Raw genomic sequence first — 16592 nt, forward strand, 5'->3', positions numbered from 1 at the left:
GAAATCCCTGACCTTGGCTACACAGATGCTGTTGCTGTTTGCAGGACCTGTCACCTATGGCTCTCTGACCCTGCCGGTTTGAGCCCTTAAAAGGACTGCTATAAAGTGCTCTCCCTATGCTGTCTAACGCTGTGTATGCAGCGCATACAGCTGTATCGGCTATAGGACTCAGGAGGACGGAGCTGCGACAGTGATGTCTGACACCAAAGACGCAGAAGGCAGATAATGGCGTCCGTGAAGAAAATGTCCGGTTTTATAATGCAGGGACATGTGACATGCAGATCCTATCACACATGCCGTTGCTTCTCTGGCTCAAAGTCAACTTAGCTGTGTGTGTGTCTGTGATTGGCTGACATGCTGGCCCGCCCCACAAGACGCGCGCACTTAGGGAAGGAAGACAAGAAAAAAAAAAAAAAATGGCGATCGCCATTATAGAAACAGCAGTGATCTGAAGACGCTGTTCACGCACACTATACACTGAAATGTGATAATAGTTTGATTCACAGAGTGACTTACACTATTACAGCAGAAACCAAGCTATGATTTAGCTGTTTTTTGGCTGCTAGAACCGTTCTCGAACGTTTCTAGAACTATCGAGCTTTTGCAAAAAGCTCGAGTTCTAGTTCGATCTAGAACATGCCCCAAAATCACTCGAGCCTAGAACTGGAGAACCACGAACCACGAACCGCGCTCAACTCTATCCAGGAGCTTTGGTTCCCTGAGTTTCCAATAGCAAATGTCTAGAAAAAACTCTGTCCATTGGCACAACTCAGCAAGAAAACGAGAAGACCGAGAAGATATATTTCATTTATCTTAATGCCACCTTATTAACAGCACTAAACCCTTCTATTATGTCCCTTAGCCTTTTGAGCTTATCCTCTGGTAAGCGGAAGACCATGCCTCTGGTATCGATCTCAGTGCCTAAAAACTGTATTATAGTAGCCAATCAGAATACAAAAGGATGCATAGGAAGCGTGACTTTATTTCAATATTTTAAAACAATCCAATAAAATGAAGAAAAGTCACTCATACAAGATCCACAGAAGTTGTATAATACATACATAAATCAAAACACTATAAGGCCTGTTTCACACGTCAGTGATTCTGGTACGTTTGTGCTTTTTTTTAAACATAACAGAATCACTGAGATACGCAGATCCATTATAATGAATGGGTCTGCTCACACATCAGTGATTTTTCACTGCACGTGTCTCCGTGCGGCGTACCCGCGTGTCCGTGATTGCTGCACGGAGACATGTCCATTTTTTTCTGGCATCACTGATAGGATGTCCATAAGGTGGCAGCAGAGCATAACAGAAAAAGGTGCCTATTGTGCACTGAAAAGACCCAATGTGATGCACCAGACATATAGAGCCCTAATGGATTCACAAATATAAGATATATCATGAATGACTACTGCATAATGAACGCTAGCATGAAAAAAGAAAGGAATCCATAAAAATAAATAATAAATGGTGCACATATGTTAGAGCCCCACCGAAGGACAAAAAAAGTCTGATGGAAATAGAGAGCATATAGGAACAATAAGAATGTGCAACAGAGAGGAAGGTGAGAATGCAGGATCAATCACTGCCTGTCAGATATTAATAATCAGGGAAATAACTCTGGAGCAGACGCACAAATTAGGGTCTTACCTGGTAAGGTAACAAATAATTAATAGTAGTTGCACTCACCTATTAAGGTTGTGCCAGTCACAACCCCTAAATGCACGTTACAAATGGCGACAGCCGCAGCCCCTAGTAGAAGAGCAATAACGTATAGGAGGAAAATCGGGTGCGTGCCGCGCTGTCACCAAAGGAAACTGATGTTAATTATTTCATCTCTTTATTCTTTTTTCCGGTCAATGTGTTTCAGTAATCACTGTCTCCTTCATCAGGGCAAAAAAAGAACAGTATGCAATCAAAGGAGGAAGAACCTCTATATATACACATATGGAGCTACGTCAGAGGACTGACTGCTGTATTTCAAATACTGCCGGGATGGTCAACTGTTACAATACCGGCCATAAAAGTTCTCAAGTGATATATTGAGAAACATTTATAAAATCACTGGGGTATAGTGTTTCAAATTTCATCAGCTTTTTGAGACAAAAATCAGAAAAAGAAGAAGAAGAAGGACAAAATGAAAAAAAGAAAAAAAAGAAGAAAAAAAAAACAAAAAGGGAGCATTGAGCTCCAGACCCTGTATTGAGTCTTAGAAGTGTAGTGACAAGTGCATCTGTCCACAACCCTGTAAGGGTGAACGGGATGACGGACAAGAAAAATTATGTTCGTGGCAAAAAATGGTGGTGTTGCTATATAAAATTGCATTAAGAATAAAGAAAGGAAAAATTTCTTTATAAAAGTAGTGAAGAAAAAAGTGGAAAAAAGGGGAGTGTAAGCCATTTTACTAATAAATAGTGATGAGCGAGCATGCTTGTTACTACTCGGTACTCGCACGAGTATCACTGTACTCGGTCTACTCGACGGGGACAGAGTAATCTCGCGATACTCGTGCTGTACTCGTGGTCTTCATCCCTGCATGTTGGCGCTCTTTTGAGAGCCAGCCCTCATGCAGGGATTGGCTGGCAGACCACTGCAATGCCACAGCCCTGTTAGTTGTGGAATTGCAGTGATTGGCCGGCCTGCACAGCGTGACCGAGCCTTTATACCGGCGGGCGCGCTGTGCTCTGCTCACAGCTATCCAGACAGTCAGTGCAGGGAGAGGGTCGCTGCTTCAGGGAAAGGTTTGCGGCCCTTTATAGCTATTTCCGTAGCAGGGCTGCAAACAGTGTGACCAAAAGTCCTTCTCAGGACTATTCTAGTTGTATACAGGCAGGCAGGGTATAGCCAGGTCGGAGTACAGTAGCAGAGTCCTTCTCAGGACTATTGTTGCTGTATACAGGCAGGGTATAGCCAGGTTGGAATACAGGCTAGTGACCAAAAGAGTCCTTGTCAGGACTATTGTAGCAGTATACAGGCAGGCAGGCAGGCAGGCAGGCAGGGTATATAGCCATTCCTAGTGGTGACCGTATACCAGCCTTCATCATATCTGGGGCTGGTGTACACAGTCTAAAACAGTCCTGATAGTGTCAGACTTCTCAGCAATTGTCGCTCCTAAAACCTGTTAGGTTCTTAGTGCGTCCGTGCTTGCATTTAAAAACCGCACGTGTGTGCCTGTCGGTGGCAGCGTACAGGTGCACTTGTGTGCGTTTTTACCAAACTATTATATAACGCACAAGTGTAGTGTATAATACACGTCAGTCAGCAGTGGCTGATAGTGTCAGAGTTCTCGTCATTAATTTTTGCTCCTAAAACCTGTGTTAGGTTCTTAGTGCGTCCGTGCTTGCATTTAAAAACCGCACGTGTGTGCCTGTCGGTGGCAGCGTACAGGTGCACTTGTGTGCGTTTTTACCAAACTATTATATAACGCACAAGTGTAGTGTATAATACACGTCAGTCAGCAGTGGCTGATAGTGTCAGAGTTCTCGTCATTAATTTTTGCTCCTAAAACCTGTGTTAGGTTCTTAGTGCGTCCGTGCTTGCATTTAAAAACCGCACGTGTGTGCCTGTCGGTGGCAGCGTACAGGTGCACTTGTGTGCGTTTTTACCAAACTATTATATAACGCACAAGTGTAGTGTATAATACACGTCAGTCAGCAGTGGCTGATAGTGTCAGAGTTCTCGTCATTAATTTTTGCTCCTAAAACCTGTGTTAGGTTCTTAGTGCGTCCGTGCTTGCATTTAAAAACCGCACGTGTGTGCCTGTCGGTGGCAGCGTACAGGTGCACTTGTGTGCGTTTTTACCAAACTATTATATAACGCACAAGTGTAGTGTATAATACACGTCAGTCAGCAGTGGCTGATAGTGTCAGAGTTCTCGTCATTAATTTTTGCTCCTAAAACCTGTTAGGTTCTTAGTGCGTCCGTGCTTGCATTTAAAAACCGCACGTGTGTGCCTGTCGGTGGCAGCGTACAGGTGCACTTGTGTGCGTTTTTACCAAACTATTATATAACGCACAAGTGTAGTGTATAATACACGTCAGTCAGCAGTGGCTGATAGTGTCAGAGTTCTCATCATTAATTTTTGCTCCTAAAACCTGTTAGGTTCTTAGTGCGTCCGTGCTTGCATTTAAAAACCGCACGTGTGTGCCTGTCGGTGGCAGCGTACAGGTGCACAATTTGCACAAACTTTGATATAACGCCCAAGTCTAGTGAATACACGTCAGCACAGCATTGCAAAATGCGCAAGGGCGTTGGCAAGGAACAAGGAAGTGGACGTGATGGTGGTGCAGGCAGAGGCCGAGGTCGTGGGCAAGCTCTAATTTTGCCACAACAAAGGGCCACATCTAGTCGCTCGCACGTCCTGTCCCAAATTCTTGGGGACCGCAGCAGTACACCGCTCTTGAACCAAGACCAGTGTCAACAGGTTGTTAGTTGGATAGCGGATAATGCTTCCAGTCAGATTGGCACCACCACAAACACTCTGTCTTCCACACGGTCAAGTGTCAGTAGCCGTGATACTGCACCGCACATTTCAGAACCTGATCCTCCTTCCTACCACAAGGCTGAGTACACGTCCTCGGACATTAATGATCCCACACTTGGACACTCGGAAGAGCTGTTCACGTTTCCATTCGCACATTCTGGCCTCTCGCCAGCTCATGTTGAAGTGGGTCATGAGGAGATCGTATGTACTGTGAGGTAGCGCGGTCGGCTGCGCAGCAGAAGACACGGGATCCAGGCATATAGGTTCACAGCACACGGTGTTTAATGTCCAAACAAAAATCCACAGCAATATACATGTCTCTCCAGCAGAGACTCAGGGAGTTGTGATCACTCCCTCACACCCGGCACACCTGCCCCTCGTTCCTGTTTCCATTTAACCCTTCCTTCAGCCTGTAGGGAAACAGCATTAACCCTAGAGTGGATTTACTTTCTATCATGGAGTGAGCACAACCGGGGCGAGACATACCGGCCGTCATAGATAACCCCGGTCACAGTCTCACATACCCCCCCCTCAGTTCAAGCGAGCGGGGTTGAACTCCTGCCAGCAAACACGGGCCGCGGGACAAGGCATCGGCGTTGCCCTGCAACCTACCGGCCCGGTGTTCAACCGTAAACCGGAAGTTCTGCAGAGAAAGGAACCACCGGGTAACCCGGGCATTCCGTTCCTTGGCGGACCTCATCCAGACCAGTGGAGAGTGATCCGTCACCAAGCGAAACTGCCGTCCCAGCAGGTAATAGCGTAGGGACTCCAAGGCCCACTTGATCGCCAGGCACTCCTTCTCCACTACGCTATAATTCCGCTCGGGAGGGGTGAGCTTCCTACTTAAGAAGGTGACGGGGTGTTCCTCCCCCTGAACCACCTGAGACAGCACTGCCCCCAGGCCGACCTCTGAGGCGTCAGTCTGTACTATGAACTCCTTCCGGAAATCAGGGTGTACGAGAACGGGCTGTCCGCACAGGACCCCCTTCAGGGCCCGGAAGGAGTCCTCGGCCTGCGGAGTCCAGCGTACCATGACGGACTTCTTGCCTTTGAGAAGGTCCGTCAAGGGGGCTGATAGTCCCGCAAAATCCTTTACAAACCTCCTGTAGTACCCCACGATACCCAGGAAGGCCCTAACCTGCTTCGTGGTCAGGGGTCTAGGCCACTTCTGGATCGCCTCAACCTTGTTAATTTGGGGCTTAATCACTCCTTGGCCTATCACGTAGCCCAAGTAGCGGGCTTCCGTGAGTCCCAACGCACATTTCTTGGGATTGGCTGTCAATCCGGCTGTTCGAAGCGCGTCCACCACCGCTTGTACCTGTTCCAAGTGGGTCTGCCAATCGGAGCTGTAAATAATGATGTCATCAAGGTACGCTGATGCATACGCCTGGTGGGGTTCCAGCACCAAGTCCATCAACCTCTGGAACGTGGCCGGAGCGCCATGTAACCCAAAAGGCAAGACAACATAGTGGAAGAGACCCTCCGGCGTAACAAAAGCGGTTTTCTCCTTGGCGGACTCCGTCAGTGGCACCTGCCAGTACCCCTTGGTCAGGTCGAGCGTGGTGAAATATCGCGCCTGTCCCAGCCTATCAATCAGCTCATCCACCCGGGGCATGGGGTAGAGATCGAACTTGGATATTTCGTTCAATCTCCGGAAGTCATTGCAGAACCTTAAGGAGCCATCGGGTTTTGGTATTAGGACAATGGGACTAGCCCATTCACTCCGGGATTTTTCGATGACCCCCAGGCGTAGCATTGTCTTCACTTCTTCTGATATGGCTTGTCTTCGAGCCTCCGGCACGCGGTATGACTTCAGGCGTACCTTCAGGTGGGGCTCGGTGACAATGTCATGTCGTATCAGACTGGTCCTACCCGGCAACTCGGAGAAGACATCGGGGTTCTGCTGAACCAGCCGTCTGGCCTCTCGCCTCTGTTGCTTGGTGAGGGCTTCTCCGATCCTTACTTCCGGTTCGTCCTCTCCGGAGGTCGCTGAAGCCGGGAGTGAATGACCCGAAGAGGAGGGAGATGGGGGAAACTCAACCATCAGGCTTTCCCGTTCCTGCCACGGTTTTAATAGGTTGACATGGTATATTTGTTCAGGTTTCCGCCTACCGGGCTGCAATACTTTATAGTTGACCACCCCGACTTTTTCCTTTATCTCGTAGGGGCCTTGCCACTGAGCCAGGAATTTACTCTCCGCCGTGGGGATTAATACCAACACCCGATCCCCGGGTTTAAAGGTCCGCACGGTGGCTTGTCTATTATAGCGGCCGCTTTGCGCGGCCTGAGCCTCCTGTAAATGCTCCTTCACAATTGGCATGACCGCGCTTATGCGGTTCTGCATTCCTAAAATGTGTTCAATCACACTTTTATGGGGGGTGGGCTCTTGCTCCCATGTTTCCTTTGCCAGGTCCAACAATCCCCGAGGATGTCGCCCGTATAACAATTCAAAAGGCGAAAACCCCGTGGATGCCTGTGGCACCTCTCGGATGGCAAACATCAAATAGGGAAGCATCATATCCCAGTCCTTCCCGTCTTTGGAGATCACCCTTTTTAGCATGGTTTTCAGGGTTTTATTGAATCGTTCTACTAACCCATCCGTCTGAGGATGATACACAGACGTACGCAACTGCTTGATCTGGAGTAGCCGGCATAGTTCTTTGGTCACTTTAGACATGAATGGGGTCCCCTGATCCGTAAGGATCTCCTTGGGCAACCCCACCCGGCAGAACACAGAAAACAACTCCCGAGCTATAAGCTTTGCCGCAGTATGTCTGAGAGGTATCGCCTCTGGATACCGGGTGGCATAGTCAACGATCACTAGGATGTGTTGGTGCCCTCGAGCAGACTTTACGAGGGGCCCCACCAGATCCATCCCTATCCGTTCAAAAGGGACTTCTATAATGGGTAACGGCACCAACGGACTGCGAAAGTGGACCAGTGGTGTGGTAAGCTGACACTCCGGGCAGGTTTCGCAGAACCGTTTTACCTCCCCAAAGACCCCGGGCCAATAGAACCTTTGCAATATTCGCTCCTGCGTTTTCTTGACCCCTAGGTGGCCACTCATCAGATGTTTATGAGCCAAGTCGAGGACCCGCCGGCGATACGGCTGGGGCACCACCAACTGCTCCACCCCCACGCCCCGTATTTCATCTACCCGGTAGAGTAAATCCTGTTTAAGAGCGAAATGGGGGTACCTTACCTGGGCACCGGGCAGCTGGGCCACCCCGTCAATTACTAACACCCTATTCCGGGCATGTATTAACGTAGGGTCCTGGAGTTGGGCTGTCCCAAACGCATCCGGGGATGCCTCCAAGTCCGGGATGGGCTCGACCGTCTCAGCCTCTCCTGCCAATACCTCTAGGGGCGACCTATCGGGTTCACATTCTGTCCCTATCATGGGGACCCCTACGGCAGGTGTCCCGGATTCAGGATTGTAGGATCACGTCATAAGGAAGAGTGTTAAGCAGTCCCACCTCATGTTGCACCTGACCGCAAGGTGCTGTGATGGTGACAATCCCCGTGGGATAGTCTCGGCGGTCCCCATGTATGCAAACCACCCCCACGGTACGTCCTGTGGCCTTTACTTTAGCCCTCAAGGTGGATCGCACAAGGGTCACTAAGCTTCCGGAATCCAACAATCCTGTAACCGGACATCCATTCACCTGTATTTGGCACAAGTGGGGCTCAGTCTCTGGGGGAACCAGGTCAGCGGTACACACCACCTGAGCATACATTGAACCCCGCCGGGTAACCCCACAATCCATGGGCTCCGTGGTCAGGGGACACTGGGCTTCCATATGTCCCACCCGCTGGCACCGCCAACATCTAATAGGGAAGGAAACCCCCTTGACAAGTTGTCGTTTAGGGTACATGGCCTTCCGGACCTCAGGAACGGCGGGCCCGGCCTCAGCCAGGATGGTAGCGGACTCCTGTACCGGTGTCGGCGGTGGGTCCTTGGCCCTAGGCTTGGAGGGGCCGGACCGACGGGCGGTACGCAAAGTCTCAGTGTCCCGTATCAAGTCCTGCGTAGCCACATGCCGCTCTACCAGGGACACTAATTGGTCCAGGGTACTCGGGTCACCCAGTCCTACCCACCGTTGAACGGTGACGGGTAAAGTGCGCACAAAACGATCCACTACTACCCTTTCCACCATTTGCGCCGGGCTCAGAGTGTCAGGCTGCAACCACTTTTTTACAAGATGTAATAAGTCATAGGCCTGGGAGCGTACGGGTTTGGCTTCCTCATAGAACCACTGATTTACCCACTGAGCCCGTACATAGGTATTCACCCCCAACCGAGCCAGTATTTCGGCTTTCAGGGTCACATAGTCAATGGCGTCCTCGGTACCGAGGTCCAGGTACGCTTTTTGGGGTTCCCCCGTCAGATAGGGCGACAATACCTCAGCCCACTGGGGGGTCGGCAGCTTTTCCCGCTCGGCCACCCGCTCAAACACTGCCAGGAACGCTTCCACATCATCCCCCGGGGTCATCTTTTGCAACGCTTGTCTCACCGCTTTCCGGACGCTGCCGTCGTCACCCGGTCCCGGGGTTGTTGCTGCCGGTCCGGCACGGATTGACTTGGCCAGGAGAACCATCTGTTCTTGGTGCCTTTTTTCCTGCAATTTCAAGGATTGCTGGTGCTGTTGCTGCTGTTGCTCCAACGTCCGGAGCAGGTGGGTATTCACCTGTTGTTGCTGTGCATTAGCCTCTTGTTGTTGTGCATTAGCCTGCTGCTGCTGTGCATTAGCCTGAGCCAAATGCCTTAGTATGTCCTCCATGGCGTCGCTGGGTTTGGGCCGTAGTATAGCTGCTTGAATCCAGGACATGTGCTACCGGATCACCAGAAAAGGAAGTACACCTCACCGGGCTGGCATGCCCGCATTCTCCACCATATGTGAGGTAGCGCGGTCGGCTGCGCAGCAGAAGACACGGGATCCAGGCATATAGGTTCACAGCACACGGTGTTTAATGTCCAAACAAAAATCCACAGCAATATACATGTCTCTCCAGCAGAGACTCAGGGAGTTGTGATCACTCCCTCACACCCGGCACACCTGCCCCTCGTTCCTGTTTCTATTTAACCCTTCCTTCAGCCTGTAGGGAAACAGCATTAACCCTAGAGTGGATTTACTTTCTATCATGGAGTGAGCACAACCGGGGCGAGACATACCGGCCGTCATAGATAACCCCGGTCACAGTCTCACAGTACAGATGGCCAAATATTTGAGCAGCCACGTTCTCACGAAGTTGGCAACGTGTCTCAACAAGGGGTGGACGATGATGAGACACAATTGTCAGGAAGTCAGGAGGAGGAGCAGGGTGCGGAAGAGGAAGACGACGTGGTGGATGATCCAGTAACTGACCCAACCTGGCAGGAGGATATGCAGAGCGAGGACAGCAGTGCACAGGGGGAGGGAGGCGTAGCATCCCAACAGGCAGTAAGAAGCAGGGTGGTGGCTCCAGGCAGAAGTCAGGCAACCGTTCCCCGGAACAACAACACGACACAAGGTGCCTGTACAAATGTTAGGTCTTCCCGAGTCTGGCAGTTTTTTAAGTTGGATCCAGATGATTCTAAAAAGGCCATTTGCAACACCTGCCGTGCCAGCATCAGCAGGGGTACCAAAACTAGCAGCCTGACCACCACCAGCATGATCAGGCACATGTCAGCCAAGCACCCGACTTTGTGGGTACAACAGAGTCGAGGAGCAGTGCTTGCTAATGTCACTGCTACGTCTTCGCTGGTTGTGCATGCGAGCCAATCCCCTGTCCATGCTGCCTGCAAACAAGCCTCCTCCGGTCCTGCACCTGCAGTTGCCTACTCAGAAATAACACCATCATCAAGCACGTCCTTGTCCCAGCGCAGCGTTCAGTTATCCATTCAGCAAACCTTTGAACGCAGGCGCAAATACACTGCCAACACCCCACATGCCACAGTTCTAAATGCTAACATTTCGCGACTGCTTGCGCTGGAAATGTTGCCTTTTAGGCTGGTGGAGACAGAAGCATTCCGCGACCTGATGGCGGCAGCTGTCCCACGTTACTCGGTCCCCAGCCGCCACTATTTCTCCCGGTGTGCCGTCCCCGCGTTGCATAACCACGTGTCACAAAACATCACACGTGCCCTGAACAACGCTGTTTCACCCAAAGTCCACCTAACCACAGACACGTGGACAAGTGCTTGTGGGCAAGGCCGCTACATCTCGTTGACGGCACACTGGGTTAATATTGTGGAAGCTGGGACCCAGTCTGAGCGAGGGACGGAACACGTCCTTCCCACACCAAGGTTTGCAGGCCCTACCTCAGTCAGTGTTTCACCCACACTCTACAGCTCCGGAATGTCATGCTCTTCAGCCTCCTCCTCCTCCTGCGCATCCTCATCCACTGTACCCTCCACACCAGTCCCAAGCTGGAAGCACTGCAGCACTGCCTCGGCGAAGCGGCAACAGGCTGTGCTGAAGCTAATCTGCATAGGTGACAAACCCCACAATGCAGAAGAGCTGTGGACAGCTCTGAAACAGCAGGCAGATCACTGGCTCACACCTCTGAACCTAAAGCCAGGAAAGGTCGTGTGTGACAATGGCCGGAACCTGGTGGCGGCTTTGAGGCGAGGCCAGCTGACACATGTTCCATGCGTGGCCCATGTGCTCAACCTCGTGGTTCAGCGGTTTCTAAAGTCATACCCAGAGCTGTCTGATCTGCTGGTAAAAGTTCGCCGCCTGTCTGCACATTTTCGAAAGTCACCTACTGCTTCAGCCGGCCTTGCCGGCTTTCAGCGCAGTTTGCATCTTCCGGCTCACAGACTGGTGTGTGATGTCCCCACGCGTTGGAATTCAACTCTGCACATGTTGGTCAGGATATGTGAGCAGAAGAGGGCAGTTGTTGAGTACCTGCATCACCTAAGCCGTCGGGAAATGGGTCAAACTCCACACATAACACCTGAGGAGTGGAGATGGATGTCAGACCTATGTACCATCCTCCAAAACTTTGAGGACTCCACCAAGATGGTGAGTGGTGATGATGCCATTATTAGCGTCACCATACCGCTACTCTGCCTTCTAAAACGGTCTCTGCTGAAAAACAAACATGATGCATTGCAGGCGGAGCGCGATGAGTTGCAGCAAGAAACAGTAGTGGGTGTGGGTGATGATAACACACAGCCCAGCCTCGTCTCATCACAACGTGCAGTGGAGGACTATGACGAGGAGGAGGATGAAGACATGGAGCAAATCTCCGGCCAAATTGAGGATATGACATGCACACCAGTCATATCCTCGGTTCAGCGTGGCTGGCCAGAGGACAGGGTAGATGAGGAGGAGGAGGAGGAGGAGGACAGCATGTTCAGTCAACGTGTTGGTCAGGCTACTGAAGTCCTGGCTGTTAAGAGTCTGGCGCACATGGCTGACTTTATGGTAAGCTGCCTGTCTCATGACCCTCGCGTTAAGAACATCTTGGCCGACAATCATTACTGGTTGGTAACACTGTTAGACCCACGCTACAAGGAGAACTTTATGTCTCTTATTCCCGAGGCGGAGAGGTCAACCAAAATGCAGCAGTTCCGGAAGGCCATAGTCACGGAAGTAGGCAAAGCATTCCCCTCACAAAACGCTAGCGGCATAGGTCAGGAATCAGTGGACAACCAAGGCGTACAGCCGAGAGAGGCACAAGTCCAATCCGCCAGAGGTAGGGGAACAGTCTTTAAGATGTGGGACAGTTTTCTCAGCCCCTCACGTACCACAGCCCCTGAGGTGCGGGGTAGTGCCACAAGAAATCCTAAGTTTGCCCAGATGCTCAAGGAGTACCTTGCAGATTGAACAACTGTACTCCGACATTCCTCTGTGCCTTACAATTATTGGGTATCCAAGGTGGACACGTGGCATGAATTGGCTCTCTACGCCTTGGAAGTCCTGGCCTGCCCTGCCGCTAGCGTTTTGTCAGAGCGTGTTTTTAGTGCCGCAGGTGGAATCATTACAGATAAACGCACCCGCCTGTCAACTGAAAATGCTGACAGGCTGACTCTGATCAAGATGAACAAGGGTTGGATTGGGCCAGACTTCACCACACCACCAGCAAATGAGAGCGGAATTTAAAGTTTGTAACGGGAATTTGCCATGTACCTCCAGTCACCCATGGGTACACACTTCTGGACTTTGGATAATCGCTGGACTGCTCCTCCTTCTCCTCATGCGCCACCATGATGACCGTTACAAGAGTTAGGCCTTTGTTTCAGGTATACCCCCAGTGGTAAATTTTTTCGCCCATTCTTTGCAGAATGGACATTACAACGACAGGAGACCCGCTCCTTTGCAATGGGAACAATGTTTTGAGGCCCTCATGCACGTCTCTATGCAGGGACAACGTGGAGCCTCCCAATTTTTGGCTGCCCTGCCAAAGGGCTATACTATAATACACCCACTTCCTGACAATGGACACTTAATGTTTTGAGGCCCTCATGCACGTCTGTATCCAGGGACAACGTGGAGCCTCCCAATTTTTGGCTGCCCTGCCAAAGGGCTATACTACAAAAGACCCACTTCCTGACAATGGACACTTAATGTTTTGAGGCCCTCATGCACGTCTCTATCCAGGGACAACGTGGAGCCTCCCAATTTTTGGCTGCCCTGCCAAAGGGCTATACTATAATACACCCACTTCCTGACAATGGACACTTAATGTTTTGAGGCCCTCATGCACGTCTCTATCCAGGGACAACGTGGAGCCTCCCAATTTTTGGCTGCCCTGCCAAAGGGCTATACTACAAAAGACCCACTTCCTTCCAATGGGCACTTCAGGTTTACAGGCCCTCATACACGTCTCTATCCAGGGACAACGTGGAGCCTCCCAATTTTTGGCTGCCCTGCCTAAGGGCTATACTATAATACACCCACTTCCTGACAATGGACACTTAATGTTTTGAGGCCCTCATGCATGTCTCTATCCAGGGACAACGTGGAGCCTCCCAATTTTTGGCTGCCCTGCCAAAGGGCTATACTACAAAAGACCCACTTCCTTCCAATGGGCACTTCAGGTTTACAGGCCCTCATGCACGTCTCTATCCAGGGACAACGTGGAGCCTCCCAATTTTTGGCTGCCCTGCCAAAGGGCTATACTACAAAAGACCCACTTCCTTCCATTGGGCACTTCAGGTTTACAGGCCCTCATGCACGTCTCTATCCAGGGACAACGTGGAGCCTCCCAATTTTTGGCTGCCCTGCCTAAGGGCTATACTATAATACACCCACTTCCTGACACTGGACACTTAATGTTTTGAGGCCCTCATGCACGTCTCTATCCAGGGACAACGTGGAGCCTCCCAATTTTTGGCTGCCCTGCCTAAGGGCTATACTACAATAGACCCACTTCCTTACAATGGGCACTTCAGGTTTACAGGCCATCATGCACGTCTGTATGCAGGGGCATTGGTGAACCTCACAATTTTGGACTGCCCTGGCAAAGGAAAATACTACAAAGACTCAGTTCCTCAAAATGGGCACATTAGACTCAGAGGCCTTTATGTACGTCTCTTCTCAGGGACATCGGAGTGCCACACAATGTTTTACGTAAAATCTTTCATGTATTGATCTCAAAAAGTAACATACATTAGCTCTATCTCACTATTGGGTATGTGCCCTTAACATTTCCGCTATGAAAAATCATTTTGGTGTCATTTTGGAAGGTTTTCTGGTGAGTCCGTAAAAATGGCGTAAAACGCGGACAAAATTATTCACAGCTGTGACTTTTGAGTGATAAATGCTTCAAGGGGTCTTCCCCATGCTGTTGCCATGTCATTTGAGCACTCTTCGGAGACTTTTGTGCCATTTTTAGGGTTTCTACATGCTGCCGGTGGTCATTTCACAAAAATACTCGGGTCTCCCATAGGATAACATTGGGCTCGGTGCTCGGGCCGAGTACACGAGTATCTTGGGAGGCTCGGCCCGAGCTTCGAGCACCCGAGCTTTTTAGTACTCGCTCATCACTACTAATAAACCTAAAAAATAAAAATAAATTGAATAAAAATCATGAATGTTGTGTTATAACAGGAAATTCGGTGTAAGAATGAATATCCGGGATGAGAGTTCAGCGAATGAGTTATAGAAATTGTTACAAAAAGGAGTGTGTACGGTTTATGCGTAAATTTTCAGAATGCGTACATGAAAATTATATGTATGTGAGAATGTCCCCCATGCTTTGTAAAAAGTTATTTATGAAAATGTAAATAAAATATATAAAAATGCCTAATTATTTATAATTTATGAGAAAGATATATATGTATGGAAGAATGTTATAAGGTGTCCAAGAACCATAAAGAAAAAGGGTGCATATATAATGTTAGAGGTCTAGAGTTCCACCAGGCTATATCACCCCTAAAGAAATAGAAAGAAGACCTTACTACCTGTGTACCCCAAAAAAAGCTATATTTCTTAGCCAGGATTATGGTGGAGATATGCACAAGTGAAATAAGAATATAAAGTAATACAATAAGATTATAAAACCAATATGTGTGCATTCATGCACCACCCGGTACGCTACCCTTGCCAAATTGCTCACTCTAGATCCCCACACGATCCATGAAGCCGTTCCCCCGGTCACACCGCCTGCTGCCGGTTCCCACTCATCCCTGGGGGAGTTAGGCGAGTGGTATCGAGAGCTACATGTCGGCACTGATGATACCCCCATACACCACAAGGAAGGGGTATACCGGGTGGTACAGGAGTATGAGCGGGTTTTTAGCAAGCACCCTCTAGATTTTGGGCAGATTAAAGGGGTTCAACACCACATCCCTACCGGTACACACTCCCCTATTAAAGAGAGATACAGGCCTATTCCCCCTGCGCACTACCAATGCGCCAAAGACATGTTGAGGAACATGAAGGAGGCAGGGGTTATTAGGGACAGCTGTAGTCCCTGGGCCGCTCCGTTGGTGCTGGTTAAGAAGAAGGATGGCACCATGCGGATGTGTGTGGATTACCGGAAGATTAACCAGATAACGCATAAGGATGCTTACCCTCTGCCCCGCATCAAAGAGTCCCTGGCCTCGCTGAGAACCGCTAACTACTTCTCCACCCTTGACCTCACCAGCGGGTACTGGCAGGTGGCCGTGGCACCGGAAGACCGAGAGAAGACTGCCTATGGGACCGTTTTGCTGTACTTGGATGATGTGATTGTGTACTCACAGACGTATGAAGCCCACCTGGAGCACCTAGCCGAGGTGTTCGCGTCCCTTGCCAAGTATGGGATGAAGTTGAAGCCCTCAAAGTGTCATCTGCTGAAACCCAGAGTGCAGTACCTAGGACATGTGGTTGGTGCGGAAGGTGTCGCCCCCAACCCCGAGAAGATCACCGCCATCCAAGACTGGCCGAGACCGACCACAGTGAGGGAAGTGAGGCAGTTTCTGGGCCTGGTGGGATATTACCGTCGCTTCATTAAGGGGTACACAAAGATGGCTGCCCCCATGCAAGACCTCCTCGTAGGACAGACCAAGGGTGGTAGATCCCTAGTAGCCCCATTGGTGTGGGAAGAAAAGCATGAGGAATCCTTCCGCCAGCTGAGAACAGCCCTGACCGGAGAGGAAATCCTAGCGTACCCTGACTACAGCCGCCCATTCATCCTCTACACCGACGCCAGCAATGTGGGCTTGGGGGCTGTTCTATCCCAGGTCCAAGACAGAAGGGAAAAGGTAATAGCTTATGCTAGCCGAAAACTCCGACCGACTGAGAGGAACCCTGAGAACTACATCTCCTTCAAGCTTGAGCTCTTGGCACTGGTGTGGGCTATTACCGAGCGGTTCCGCCATTACCTGGCAGCAGCCAAGTTCACCGCGTACACAGACAATAACCTGCTGACCCATCTAGATACGGCCAAGCTGGGCGCGTTGGAGCAGCGGTGGGTGACCAGGTTAGCCAACTACGATTTCACCATCAAGTACCGGGCCGGCCGTACCAACGTCAATGCCAATGCACTCTCCCGGATGCCCCACCTGTCGGAAGAGGGGCCAGAGGATGATGACCTCGAAGAGATCGAGTTGCCTGCATTTCACCGGCCATTCACTGAGAAGGTGCACGTCTACCAACAACGGGTGAACCTGGATCCGCTGCCCCGACAGG

Source organism: Anomaloglossus baeobatrachus, unplaced genomic scaffold (genome assembly GCF_048569485.1).
Source record: "Anomaloglossus baeobatrachus isolate aAnoBae1 unplaced genomic scaffold, aAnoBae1.hap1 Scaffold_89, whole genome shotgun sequence".
NCBI classification, from domain to species: domain Eukaryota; kingdom Metazoa; phylum Chordata; class Amphibia; order Anura; family Aromobatidae; genus Anomaloglossus; species Anomaloglossus baeobatrachus.